This window comes from Saimiri boliviensis, chromosome 3, assembly GCF_048565385.1.
Source record: "Saimiri boliviensis isolate mSaiBol1 chromosome 3, mSaiBol1.pri, whole genome shotgun sequence".
NCBI classification, from domain to species: domain Eukaryota; kingdom Metazoa; phylum Chordata; class Mammalia; order Primates; family Cebidae; genus Saimiri; species Saimiri boliviensis.
Window position 1 is genome coordinate 57,001,270 of NC_133451.1, and position 12,531 is coordinate 57,013,800.

Here is a 12,531-nt window from a genome sequence, read left to right on the forward strand (position 1 = left end):
ACTTTCGGATTTTGGAGCATTTCCAATTTTGGATTTTCAGATTAGGGGTGCTTCACCTGCACTTGTGGAAAGCACGACTCCATATGCTTAAAAAGAAAACAAGAAAAAGCAAAACTGGGAGGCCTTCAAGTCTTTATTACTCTATTGAGTATTATTATTATTATTATTATTATTATTATTATTATTATTTGAAACAAGGTCTCATTCTGTCACCCAGGCTGGAGTGCAGTGGCACAATCATAGTTCACTGCAGCCTTGAACTCCTGGGCTCAAGAAATCCTCCCACCTCAACCCCCCAAATAGCTGGGACTACAGGTATATACCACCATCCCTGGCTAATTTTTTTTAAAAAATTTAGTCGAGATTGGGGGTCTTGCTCTATTGTCCAGGCTGGTTTCAAATTCCTGGGCTCAAGCAATCCTCACATGTCAGCCTCCCAAATTCTTGAGATAATAGGCATGATTAACCATGCCCACCTACTCTACTAATTTAAAAGGTGGTGGGTAGGCTTGGCTGGCCATGATATTAGAAAGAAAATAAATTGGTGCATAAATGATTGAGGAGAGGTTACTAAGTCCTCAATCTACAGATAACAGAAAATATTTCTCTTAGAGATTAACATCCAGAATTCTGTTTCCAAATCCATATCTGAAAATGTTTTGTCCTGATTACTCAACTACTTAGTCGTTAATTCCAAATAGGTAATTACTGTTTTTTTCTTTTATTCCTAGAGGAAAGTAATTATGAATTAGTGGTATCTATACAAATACTTAAGTTTCCCTGAAACACTAGATTTGTAATTTCTGATGCTAATAATATGGTGACTACAAATATGTAAGTTAAAATTCAAAACTCATTAAATTTTGTTATAAAATTTAGTCTGGAGTAGGTGGTCACATTTTTAATCCAACTTTATTAAAGTCTCAGTGTAGTTCAGATACAGTAATATATATATATAGATAGATAGATAGATAGATAGATAGATAGATAGATCTTCTGAAAATATACTTTTCAAAATAAAGTATAGATATTTATTGCGCCACTCACCCATCATGCATCTACTGAGTATTTACTACCAGCCAGGTAGTATATTTGCAGGGAAAACAAAGTGGAATGCCAAATCTCCTTGCACTTAAGAAGAACTGTATAATTTAAATGTGTTTGTGGTAGAATGATTTAATTTATCTATCAAGTATATGCCCTGTACACTGACTATTAAGTGATTTAGGAGGATTTACATTTTTGTGTGTGTGGTTTCACTTGAATTCAGGAATCATTCATATGCCAATTAGGCAGTGCTATCTTTTTTATTATTTAAATTACCTGAAAAAATGAAATGTTTAATAGCCTCACCAGTCTTAGAGAAAATTCAGTGAGTCTCCTTATTAGATAGTCAAATTGAAGAGTTAAGCTTTAACTCTACAACCCATGATAAAATTAGACTTCTTAGCATATAAACCCTTTGAGGAAAGAGGCCTTGTTTAATACAAGCATGTATTCCCATTAAAACACCTAGTTGGTTCTCCTGTTTATTTCATCCTTATGATTTGATGAAAAATCAACACCTAAATTTTTTAAAGACATATTTCGATATGTGGATACTTGATAAGTAATATAATCTCCCTTGTCTTCCAGACTCTAAATATAAACAATTAAACAAATAATCAAGAACAGTAGCCACCCTAGGACCTTATGTTTTATCCATTTCTTAGAACTGTATGCATATGTAACAAAGACAAGTGAATATTCTCTAAGCATCCGCAATAGATCAAAGTTACAAGAATTACATTCTTAAAATTATAACAGACTTGAAGCTGAAATTATTGGCTTGTTTTTACTGTTCACATTGAGTTTTCTATTTCCAAAACATGGAGGATTATTTTATTTTTCTTTTTTGGAGACAGAGTCTAGTTCTGTCACCCAGGCTGGAGTGCAGTGGCACCATCTCAGCTCTCTGCAACCACTGCCTCCCAGGCTCAGGGAATTCTCCTACCTCAACCTCCCAAGTAGCTGAGATTACAGGCACATGCCACCACGCCCGGTTAGTTTTTGTATTTTAGCAGAGAAAGTGTTTTACCATGTTGGCCAGGTTGGTCTCAAACTCCTGACGTCAGGTGATCTGCCCGCCTTGGCCTCCCAAAGTGCTGGGAATTCAAGCATGAGCCACCATGCCTGGCTAATTTTTCTTGAATTTATTTTAACTTTATACTTATTCATAACTAAATCTTCCACACCATTTATATTCTGGTATCCCTTTATCATCATAGGTGAATTATAATTCACAGGTTAATCTAAAAATATGTATCACTAGAAATATTAAGCAATAACTTCAGTAACTAGGTTACGATGATGTCAAAACTCGAGAAATAAAATACAATATTGAGGCTAGCCTTAAGAAGTGACTCTAAATCTATACCAATTCAACTACTTACATCCTTGGTATGTTTCATTGTTCCCTGAGAAATCTATCAACTCTGATTCGTTGAATTGAATCTCCCAGTTCGTTTCTTTGTTTGTTTTTTATGTTTTTCTCACTGCCAAAGTTTTTTGACATTTCCATTAACTAAAACTTTTAGCAATTTCACAGTAATGCGAACACTAACATAACTGTATTAACATTTTCATACTGTCCAGGGTCAGTGTATTTGTTTGGTGTTTTCAGTCTTAAACAAGTAATAGTAATTGAAATAGACCCATAGAAGTATTTGTATAAGAAGGACAAATTCACTTCACTACAATGAAGCAAACATTAGTTCAATTCAACAAACAATGACTGAAGGGCTGCTGTGTGCCATGGAGGATCATGATATCCATACTCAAAAGCCACCGCCACCTCTCTCATGCCCCCATGCTGTGTTATGTATGTATATAGCCGATCATTCTAATTATCATTATCACCATTACCACCACAGATGTTTAGCCAAATAGGTACATTGACTCCTCTCCTGTTCAGTCACTCTTCAACTCAACAACTCAATCCTATTACGTGGAAGTTGCATCACATCATTTCTCTGTTGAAAACCTTCCAGTGGCTTCCAACACCACCCAAAGTGAATGCCAAAGTTCTCATCGTGGCCTGTGAACACCCATTGCTGTTGCCCCTAACACCTCTCTGCCCTCATTTCAAACTGCCTTTCATAGGACTCACATACCTGCTCCAGCCACAGTTCCACTTCACTGTGTCTGGCCCTTTGCAGATGCTCTTTGCTCTGCTTACATCCCTCACTTAGCCTCTTTTATCAAAATCTTTCTTGTCATCTTAACAGCCAGGCTGTGCTTGACAGCCAGTTAATACTTGAAGTCAGGCACATTGGCTCACACCTGTAATCCCAATCCCAACACTTTGGGAGGCCGAGATGGGTGGATTGCTTGAGGTCAGGAGTTCAAGACCAGCCTGACCAACATGGTGAAACCCCATCTCTACTAAAAATACCAAAAAAAAAAAAAAAAAAAAAAAAAAAAATTAGCCGGGAGTAGTGGCAGGTGCCACTAATCCCAGCTACTGGGGAGGCTGAGTCAGGAGAATTGCTTGAACCTGGGAGGCAGAGGCTGCAGTGAGCCAGGATTTTACCACTGCACTCCAGCCTGGGTTATCAGAGCGAGACTGTCTCAAAACATAAAAATAAAGCAAACAATAACAACAACAACAAATCTTGCAATCCTTCTCACCCAACACGGCCTATCCCCTTCCTCTGCTTTTTTTTTTCTTCTTGTTATCCTTAGCACTTCTTAATATCTAATATAATGCATATTTTAACTTTTATACTTTTTATTGTCTCTTTTAATAATGTAAGCTCTATGACGGCAGAGATTTTTATTTTTTCTTGTTTTTGTTGTTCACTTCTGTATCCCCAGCACTTAGGATAGTAGTTGGCATATAGTAAGAAATCAGTAATTCTTGGTTGAATTAAGAAATAAATACCAATATTAATACTAATAGTAAATGTTTATTAAGCTATTATCCTCTGCCATATACTTTGCTAAGTACTTTAAATGCATGTTTCCGTTTTTTTCCTCAAATAAAAACATACATATTATTATTGCCATTTAGCAGATGAAAAAAAATCTGAGGCACAGGGAGTCATTACAATTTATCCAAGGTTACATCACTTTTAAATGATGGAGTGCTTATTTCATTATATTGTAAGGAGACAGTCTGTTACTACTACAGTTTCTCGTTACTTCTAATGGTCTCATTATTTTACCCTTTAACATCTCATGAGTTGGAATGTGCCTAACCATTGAAGGCACATCAGAGTTAAATTTACAGAGGTTTTATTTTTTTTCTTTCTAAGTGGTACACAGAATAATTGATGATGATGTAAAATCCACAACATACAGCATATTAAATCTTCTTGAAGATAGTACTCTTTGCTTCATCTCTGAATCCCTGATGCCCAGCACAATGTGCAATGCAAGACAAATATCAATAAATATAGGTTGAATGAGCATAGTTTGTATATTTCTCCTTTTTGTATTTTCTATCTTCTTTGGTAGCTTTTTCTATAAAACCTTTTAGAGAAGGCTTCCATGAGGGCAAGGAACATGATAATTATTATTCAACATCTTATTCCCAAAACAATGCCTAGCACGTGATAGTTGATTAATAAATATGGATGGAATAAGTTAATCTTATAATTCCCAGAGCTGAGTTCTCTCGCAGGCATAGAACATATGCCATATTCTGATACTTTAAAAAATTACATCTAACCTTTATCAGTTTATCATAAAATATGGGTACATATGAGTTCTTGAATCAAACTACCTGCATTAAAATCCTGGCTCTACCACTTGTGAATGCTATGAGATTGGGAAATTTATTTAACCTCTCTGTGCCTCAGTTATGCATGTAGAGCATTATAACATTGCCTGATATATAATAAATGCTCATGAAACCCCAGAGAATATTTCACACTATGGTTTGTTCACTATTTATTGCCTTTTTTATATGCTGAACACTGTAGCAGGCTTTCTGGAATCAACAGTTTTTCCTTAGGTGGTCCTGAATCCTTACTTTGGGGATTTAAAATGCCATAAACAAAAATAAATTAATTCTATAACGATTACTTCCTCTACTCTCAACTGCAGTGAGCAGGCTTCTTTCTTTTATTATTATTATTATTATTATTATTATTATTATTTTATTTTTTGAGATGGAATCTCGCTCTGTCACCCTGGCTGGAGTTCAATAGCGTGATCTCAGCTCACTGAAATCTCCGCCCGCACACCGCCGGGTTCAAGCGACTCTCCTGCCTCAGCCTCCTGAGTAGCTGGCATTACAGGCATGTACCACTATGCTCTGCTAATTTTTCTATTTTTGGTAGAGGCAGGGTTTTTCCATGTTGATCAGCATGGTCTGGAGCCCCTGACCTCAGATAATCTGCCTGCCTCAGACTCCTAAAGTGCTGAGATTACAGGAGTGAGCCACCACTCCCCACCTAGACCCAACTCTTAACTGTAATAACTTGGCATATTGAAAACCTGAACTTGATCCATAAGAAAACAGCCTGGCTGGGCGTGGTGGCTTACACATGTAATCCTAGCACTTTGGGCAGCCTAGACTGTTCCATCACTTGAGACCAGGAGATCGAGACCAGCCTGACCAACGTGGTAAAACACTGTCTCTACTAAAAATACAAAACTAACCAGGTGTGGTGCATGCCTGTAATACCAGCTACTTGGGAGGCTGAGGCAGGAGAATCACTTGAACCTGAGAGGCACCACTGCACTCCAGCCTGGGCAATAAGAGTGAAACTCCTTCTCGAAAAAAAAGTTGGGTCTCCTTAATGGTGTCCATGTTGCTCCATTGTTCTACTTATGAATTTGTAAACTTTGAAAATTGCTGAATCTCTTTGATGACTCAGTTATGCCATCTGTAAAATAATGATAATTAATAGTACCTTCTAACATATTTGTTGTCCTAATTAAATGGGTCAGGCTTTGTAAAATGTTCAGAATATTGCCTGGCCCATAGTAAGTGCTCAGTAAGTTCCCAACTGGTCAGGATCATAGCAGCGCCTATAAAAGCATATATGAGCAGTATTTGGGACAAATTAATTTCCAAATCCATTAAAATTTTTACATGTTTCCATATGTGTTGAATTTTCAACAGCATTGGCCTAGTGGAAAGGGAAAGATTTTAATAGACATGGATTCTAATTCTGGTCCTATCAATTGGCAGCTACATAAGCTTGGGCAATTGTTTAAATTGACCTGTTTCATCTCTGAAATGAAGATGAGTATGCCTACCCAAAAGCTATTGGGAATACTAAATTAGAGAGCACATATATAAAACATTCAACACATTTTCTGGCATGGTAGGGGCTAAATATGTACCAGATAATATAAATAAATGTCACCTAAAATCTTATATTTTTTGGTTTATGTTACATGATAAAGGCACTGCAATTTTGTGTGTATTAAAACAGATAGCTTCCTTGGTATCCTAGCCATGAGAGAACTAGAAAATATAAATGGATCCAATTACAAAAATAAATATACTTTCATATTGCCGATAGTCTGTGGAGATTCACTATCTTGGGAGGCCATAGAGCCAAGTATTAAAATGAATTCCAAAGAGAATTGGATAATTTCATGACTGATAATATGAATGCTTCTTTTTAAAAACTAGATGTAATCAAATCTGCTGCCACCAACTGATATCCATGGGGTCTGAGGCAGAATTTCCTCTTTCTACCCAGAGCACTGCACACGTAGCCAAAAGCTACTTCCGGCATTGTTATGGTTTTAGTTTTCTTATTTCCTCTGTTAGACCCTTGGGAAGGTTTCTCCAGTAATGGACCTTGGATTTAAATGAATGTTTGAAGGGTGGGGAGAAGGAAATGCTTCTGTAGTCAGCCAAAATACTGTCTACTAGAGTGAAGTTAGCATAAAAGAAAGATTTCTAAGGGGAAAACCATGAAGAAAACTACGTATTTTAGTGGGGAAAGGAAAGCACGAAGGAGATTCAAAAAGAAAATTAATGCATTTTATGAGTAGAAGGTAAACCTTTCCTGTGAAGTTTAGACTACCTTGTTTGTTTGTTTGTTTATTCCTTTGTTTGAGACAGAGTCTCCCTCTGTTGCCCAGGCTTGAGCACAGTGGGGCTTTTGGCAGCTTACTGCAACCTCCACCTCCTGGGTTCAAGTGATTCTTCTGCCTCAGCCTCCTGAGTAGTTGGGAATACAGGCGCCTGCCACCATGCCCAGGCTATTTTTTTTTTTCCTGTTTGTTTGTTTGTTTGTTTGTTTGTTTGTTTTTTGTATTTTTAGTAGAGATGGGATTTCACCATGTTGGTCAGGCTGGTCTCGAACCCCTGACCTCAAGTGATCCACTCGCCTCGGCCTCCCAGAGTCCTGGGATTATAGGCAGTGACCAGCCTAGACTAACTTTTTGACTGTATAATTTTATATTTGTCTTATTTTTTTTTTTTTTTAGAAAATGCCCATCCCAAATAATAAGTATGTTTGTGATCAAGAATAGTAATGTTTTCCTAGATTCTTTTTATTTCCTTCAGCTTCTTCCTAAGATGTGAAGGAAAACTTATAGAATGCATGAAATCACTGAGAATGACATTTTTAATAGCAAAGTATTAAAAACGTGGAATATGGAGTCAGAGAACGCCGATTTCCTTACCACTTGCATGATCATGATGCACTTACTAGTTGAACCTATATTTTCTCATTTTTAAAACCAGAAATTCATGATAATAATTACACATTTTTTGTCTGAATTAAATGAGATGATAGTAACTTGAAAATATTGCAAAATGTAAAGAATTTTACGAATGTTTATTTTCACTGTTTTCTATTAGTGTACTCCACAAGTTATAACCCATAGTAGCATTCAAAATAATGTTTATTTTTTTCAGGGCAGGCTGAAGGCAAAAATTTAAACAAAATAAATCAAATAATAAGAATGAAACAAGTTATGAACAGTAAATTTCAAAGGACAGGAGAATTAAAATTTTCTTTTGGAAATAAGATAATGAAGGTAAAATGCTAAGAAGGAGTTTTGTTTAGTTATCTTTATGAAAATGCTAATCCCTATAAGCACAACGAGCACAAAAACAGTGACAAAATAAGGAAAATTGCAAAATTTTAATAAAATGCTATATGTAAATAGTCAAACTTAACTTCTTTTAGACAATAACTTTTCTCTGATATATAACCATACAAAGCACTTACAACACATAGTTTTATTAAGCTAGCTATGTCATCAGATAATATTCAATAACAGTACATATTGAAAAACTGTTGGCTGAGCATTGTGGCTCACACCTATAATCCCAGCAGTTTGGGAGGCCAAGGCAGGTGGATCATAAGGTCATGAGTTCAAGACCAGCCTGTCTAACATGGTGAAACCCCCTCTTTACTAAAAATACAAAAACGTAGCTGGGTGTGGTGGTAGGCGCCTATAATCCTAGCTACTTGGGAAGCTGAGGAAGAAGAATCGTTTGAACCCAGGAAGCATAAGTTGCAGTGAGCCGAGACTGGGCCATTGTACTCCAGCCTGGGTGACAGGGCAAGACTCTGTGTCACAAAAAAAAAAAAAAAAAAAAAAAGAAAAAAAGAAAAAAAAAAAAAGAAAAGAAAAAGAAAAAAGAAAGAAAGAAAGACAGAAAAAAAAAGGGTCATATTGCTTCTCCATTGCTGGAATATAAACTCTCATAGCCTATGATATGGGCTGGCTAGAACTTTGCCAATCAGTGACTGTTCAGCAAATCTAGATTTTTTTTTTATCTTATATTTAACATTAAGATGAATTCTTTCTTGGGTGCTGGTGACAGCATGTCTATTGCTAGGACCTATTCTTCCAAAAGTTGGCATTGAACAAAGCCTGGGGAGTCTTTCTTACATAGCAGTAAATGGAAGGGTGGATATGGGGCATCAGGGGCAGCCTTTAAAATCTATTTTTATTCTGCTTAAAGTTAAATGGAATGGTATGACCTTACTTGTAGGCATCTCTCTGTGGCACGGTTCATGAAAATAAGTTCTATATTGATCCCTAACATTAGTACGTCTATTAAACTAAGTCCTTCCAATGTATTGTAGTCTTAAAAAATATTTTATCAGTGTTACTGCTTCATAAGAATGTATTCACTTTAAATATGATTGTTCTTAGATAGGATTATTTGGGGGAGAAAAAATTTTATTTTATTTTTGAATATTTCCTCTTTGCCTAACGGTTCTCTTAATGGCAATGTAAGCCGCATTTAAGAAATAATTTTTTCAGTCTATTAATTATACATACTCTTAAGCACCCCATTTGCTGTGTCCTATTTATCCTTTCTCTTCTTTTGTGATGCTCTGCTTTCTGTGGGACGCCATACCCTCCACTGCTTTCTTAACCTAGTCTTCATGTTCCTCTGCCTTTACTGAGAGCTCACTTACTCCTAGTTGGACACAATACTAAAAGCTGAGGAATTAATCTTAACAAAACACGTTTCTGTATAATCCAGTCTTGGTAAATCTGGAAAGGCTCTTTCACGGAGATAGCATCCAAGCTAAGCTGAAGGGATAAACAGGAGTTAGCCAGGTGAACGTGGAGGCAAGAACAAATTGCAGGATGTGCACAGGTCCTGAGGCAGAAAGAACAGGGTGCAGCTGGGAAACCACTGGCAGTTATGTACAGTTTAAAGAATAGGCTTAAAAGATGAGAAGCATTAGAAATGAGTGGGAGAGAGAAACTCATGAAGGGCTTCAGGGGCATGAAGAAAACAATCCGGCTTTTGTTTGGAGGGTAGACAGCAACCATTTTAGCACTTTAAACAGTAAACTAACATATTCCGATTTATACCCCAATGGTATCTCTGGAAAAAGATAAAGAATGGTTTGAAGAAGGTAATTTTAAAAAATAAATAAAAATAAATTACTGTTATTATTGTTAAATTCAGTTTGGTTTGATGCTGTTATCTTTAAAAATCTGAAATCTAAATTATTTAAATAGAGGATAATGATACATTATTAAACCCATGCTAAAGTACATATATATTCAAAATGGTTAAGTCCAGAGTCACAGTAAGCAAAAATCTTACAGTGGTGTGTGCCTTGGCCCCTTCAGCATGATTTGTGTAGTTGAGACAATAGGCTGGAGAAACTTTGCTCCACGTGTGTAGCTATGTAGTTTGTCATCGTGAAAATGATTGCTGAACAAACCTTTTCTTCTCCCAGAGAGTTATATGCTAATTAAAATATCTAATAGAAGAAAGGTGCATTCATTTGGAAAGCATTCGTCAGTACCTACATAATACTCAAGAAGGGAAAGAAGACAATTGAAAAACAGAGCTTCTATTTTAAAAGTAATTCTTACTCTAGTTCAGAGACTTCCTGAACAAATTCATTTGAGCATGAGATTATTTAACTAATAACAGGTAACTGCTCTGAATCTCCATTTTTACATGATCAAACTAAAGAAGACAGAGAAGACCTAGCAATGCTTTGTTTGAAACAAAAACTGGAGCTCATTATCGATGAAAAGATTATAGTCCCTGTCAAAAAATTAAGTTACCCAAAACGGTCCCTTCAGAAGTGCAAATGAGAGCTGACATTATTTGCGTTCAAGGAGTTGGAGAAAATAGTTGGAGTTAACTTTTAACTATTGCCTTACTACTTCCCTACCTCAGTTCATTTTCTGCTACTGTAACAATACCCAAGATGGGGTAATCTGTAAAGAACAGAATCGTTTCTAATAGTCCTAGAGGCAGAAGTTCAAGGTCAAGGAGCCCATAGCTGGCAGAAGTCTTCTTGCTGCATCATCCCATGGCAGAAGGCAGAAGCGCAAGAGAGCATACAGCTAGGGGAGGGGCGGGGGCACGGGGAGGGCGAGGGCAGGGGGAGGGGTGGAGGCAGGGGGGAGGGGGCCAAACAGCCTCTTATCAGAAACCAGTTTCTGAGATAACTAACCCTCTCCCACAATAATGGCATTAATCCTCCCATATAGGTCCCACTTTTCAACTCTTGCACTGGGGATGAAGTTTCTAACAGATGAACTTTGAGGGACACATTTAAACTGTGGCATTCCCCAATTAGTAGGATGTCCAAAAGCATCATTTTTCTGGCAGTGGGAAAAATCAGCACAAAATGTCCTTACATCCCAGCAGTGACACCACTGACACATAGATTTTTAAAGCTAACATTTTCTAAAATTTAATTTTCAAGTTACTCAGTTTTCATAATTGTAGGTAATGTTTTCTTTTTAAAATCTTTGATTTGATATGCAAATTATACATAATAGAGTCATTTTTATTGTTTACGGTTTTAAGCATTCAATTACACTTAATACTTTGAAATATGTTATTAAATTTTATGTTAGGATTGTGTTATATGTTTAGTGTCAACTTGTTTTATGAATCGCAAACTTCGATTTGGCAAAACTACATAGTGAAATAACTATATTGCCATTTTGCTCTGTTATTGCTTTCATCAACAAAAAGTTGATGATGGGAAGCTGAATGTAGTGGTGATTAGAGAGAGAGAGCGAAAAAAATAGCTAGTTTCAAATAGAGACATGAGAGAATCAAAAAGACTTGGGAGATATGGTATATGTGGAAGAAAAAGGGAAAATAAGATACTCTGCCTTCTTGTATGAACTCGAGTAGATGTAATTCCGAACATTACCATTCATATGAAAAGGGAACATGAGAGAAAGAGGAGAGTTCAGAAGAGTGTGAAGGAAAATAGAAAAAAGAGGCAAAAAGACACATAATAAACAGCATCACTTCGGAAAATACTACAATTTCAGTGATTAAATATTCAAAAATATCGTATCCCTCTACCATCTCCATCCTGTTTCTTTAAAAGCTTTATATATACCAAATGCATTGTGATTTATCTGGGACCTCCTCGGGGTAACATAGGTGATGATATTTTAAGGGAAGTAGAAAATGAATTACAAAGAGCTAGAGGCTCATATCAGAATGCCCTCCATCTCCTTAAACCTGAGTGATCTTGAATCGGACTAGATCCAATATCCCTTAAGTTTATTGCCAATGAGTGAGGTTAGCAGCAGTTTCTAATCTTACAGCTAGGAATGCAGTCTGTGTATAGGAAGGATAAGCATACTCTTGTATCCCCATGATGAGAATATGAATATATTTTCCCAGAAAGATGGGTTTTTGCAGTGGTTATTTCCATAGTATTGTTAACCTTTTCCTTGGAAACATTATAGGTTCAGTTACCTGACAAATAACCTAACTACTTTTATTTGGACCTTGGAATACATTTGCCCATTCAAAAAATCTTGTTAGAGGGTAATTTAGGGTCATAATTATTTAGAAACTGTTTCTACTTTGCATTAATAAAAATCAAATTTGAAAATTGTGTGAAGGTGAATCAATCCTAAGAGCAATCAAGTAGATCACTAAGCTACTCCAGTTTGCGTTAAAGGAGACTATATTCAGAATTGCTCTTTATTTTTTAGCTTGTCAGCAGTTTAATTTCTGTTTCCTCTTTTTTTTTTTTTTTGTCTCTCCTCTATTTGCTGCACACTTAGAGATGCATGTTTTACTTCACATGAAAATAATATTTTATA

The 12,531-nt window shown here is 36.2% G+C and overlaps 1 protein-coding gene across 32 annotated transcripts in view; it reads left to right on the top strand.

Moving 5' to 3' along the window:
- The window catches only part of ADGRL3 (adhesion G protein-coupled receptor L3), an 846,433-nt gene that overhangs the window by 661,053 nt on the left and 172,849 nt on the right, over nt 1-12,531 (top strand). The window lies entirely within an intron of this gene.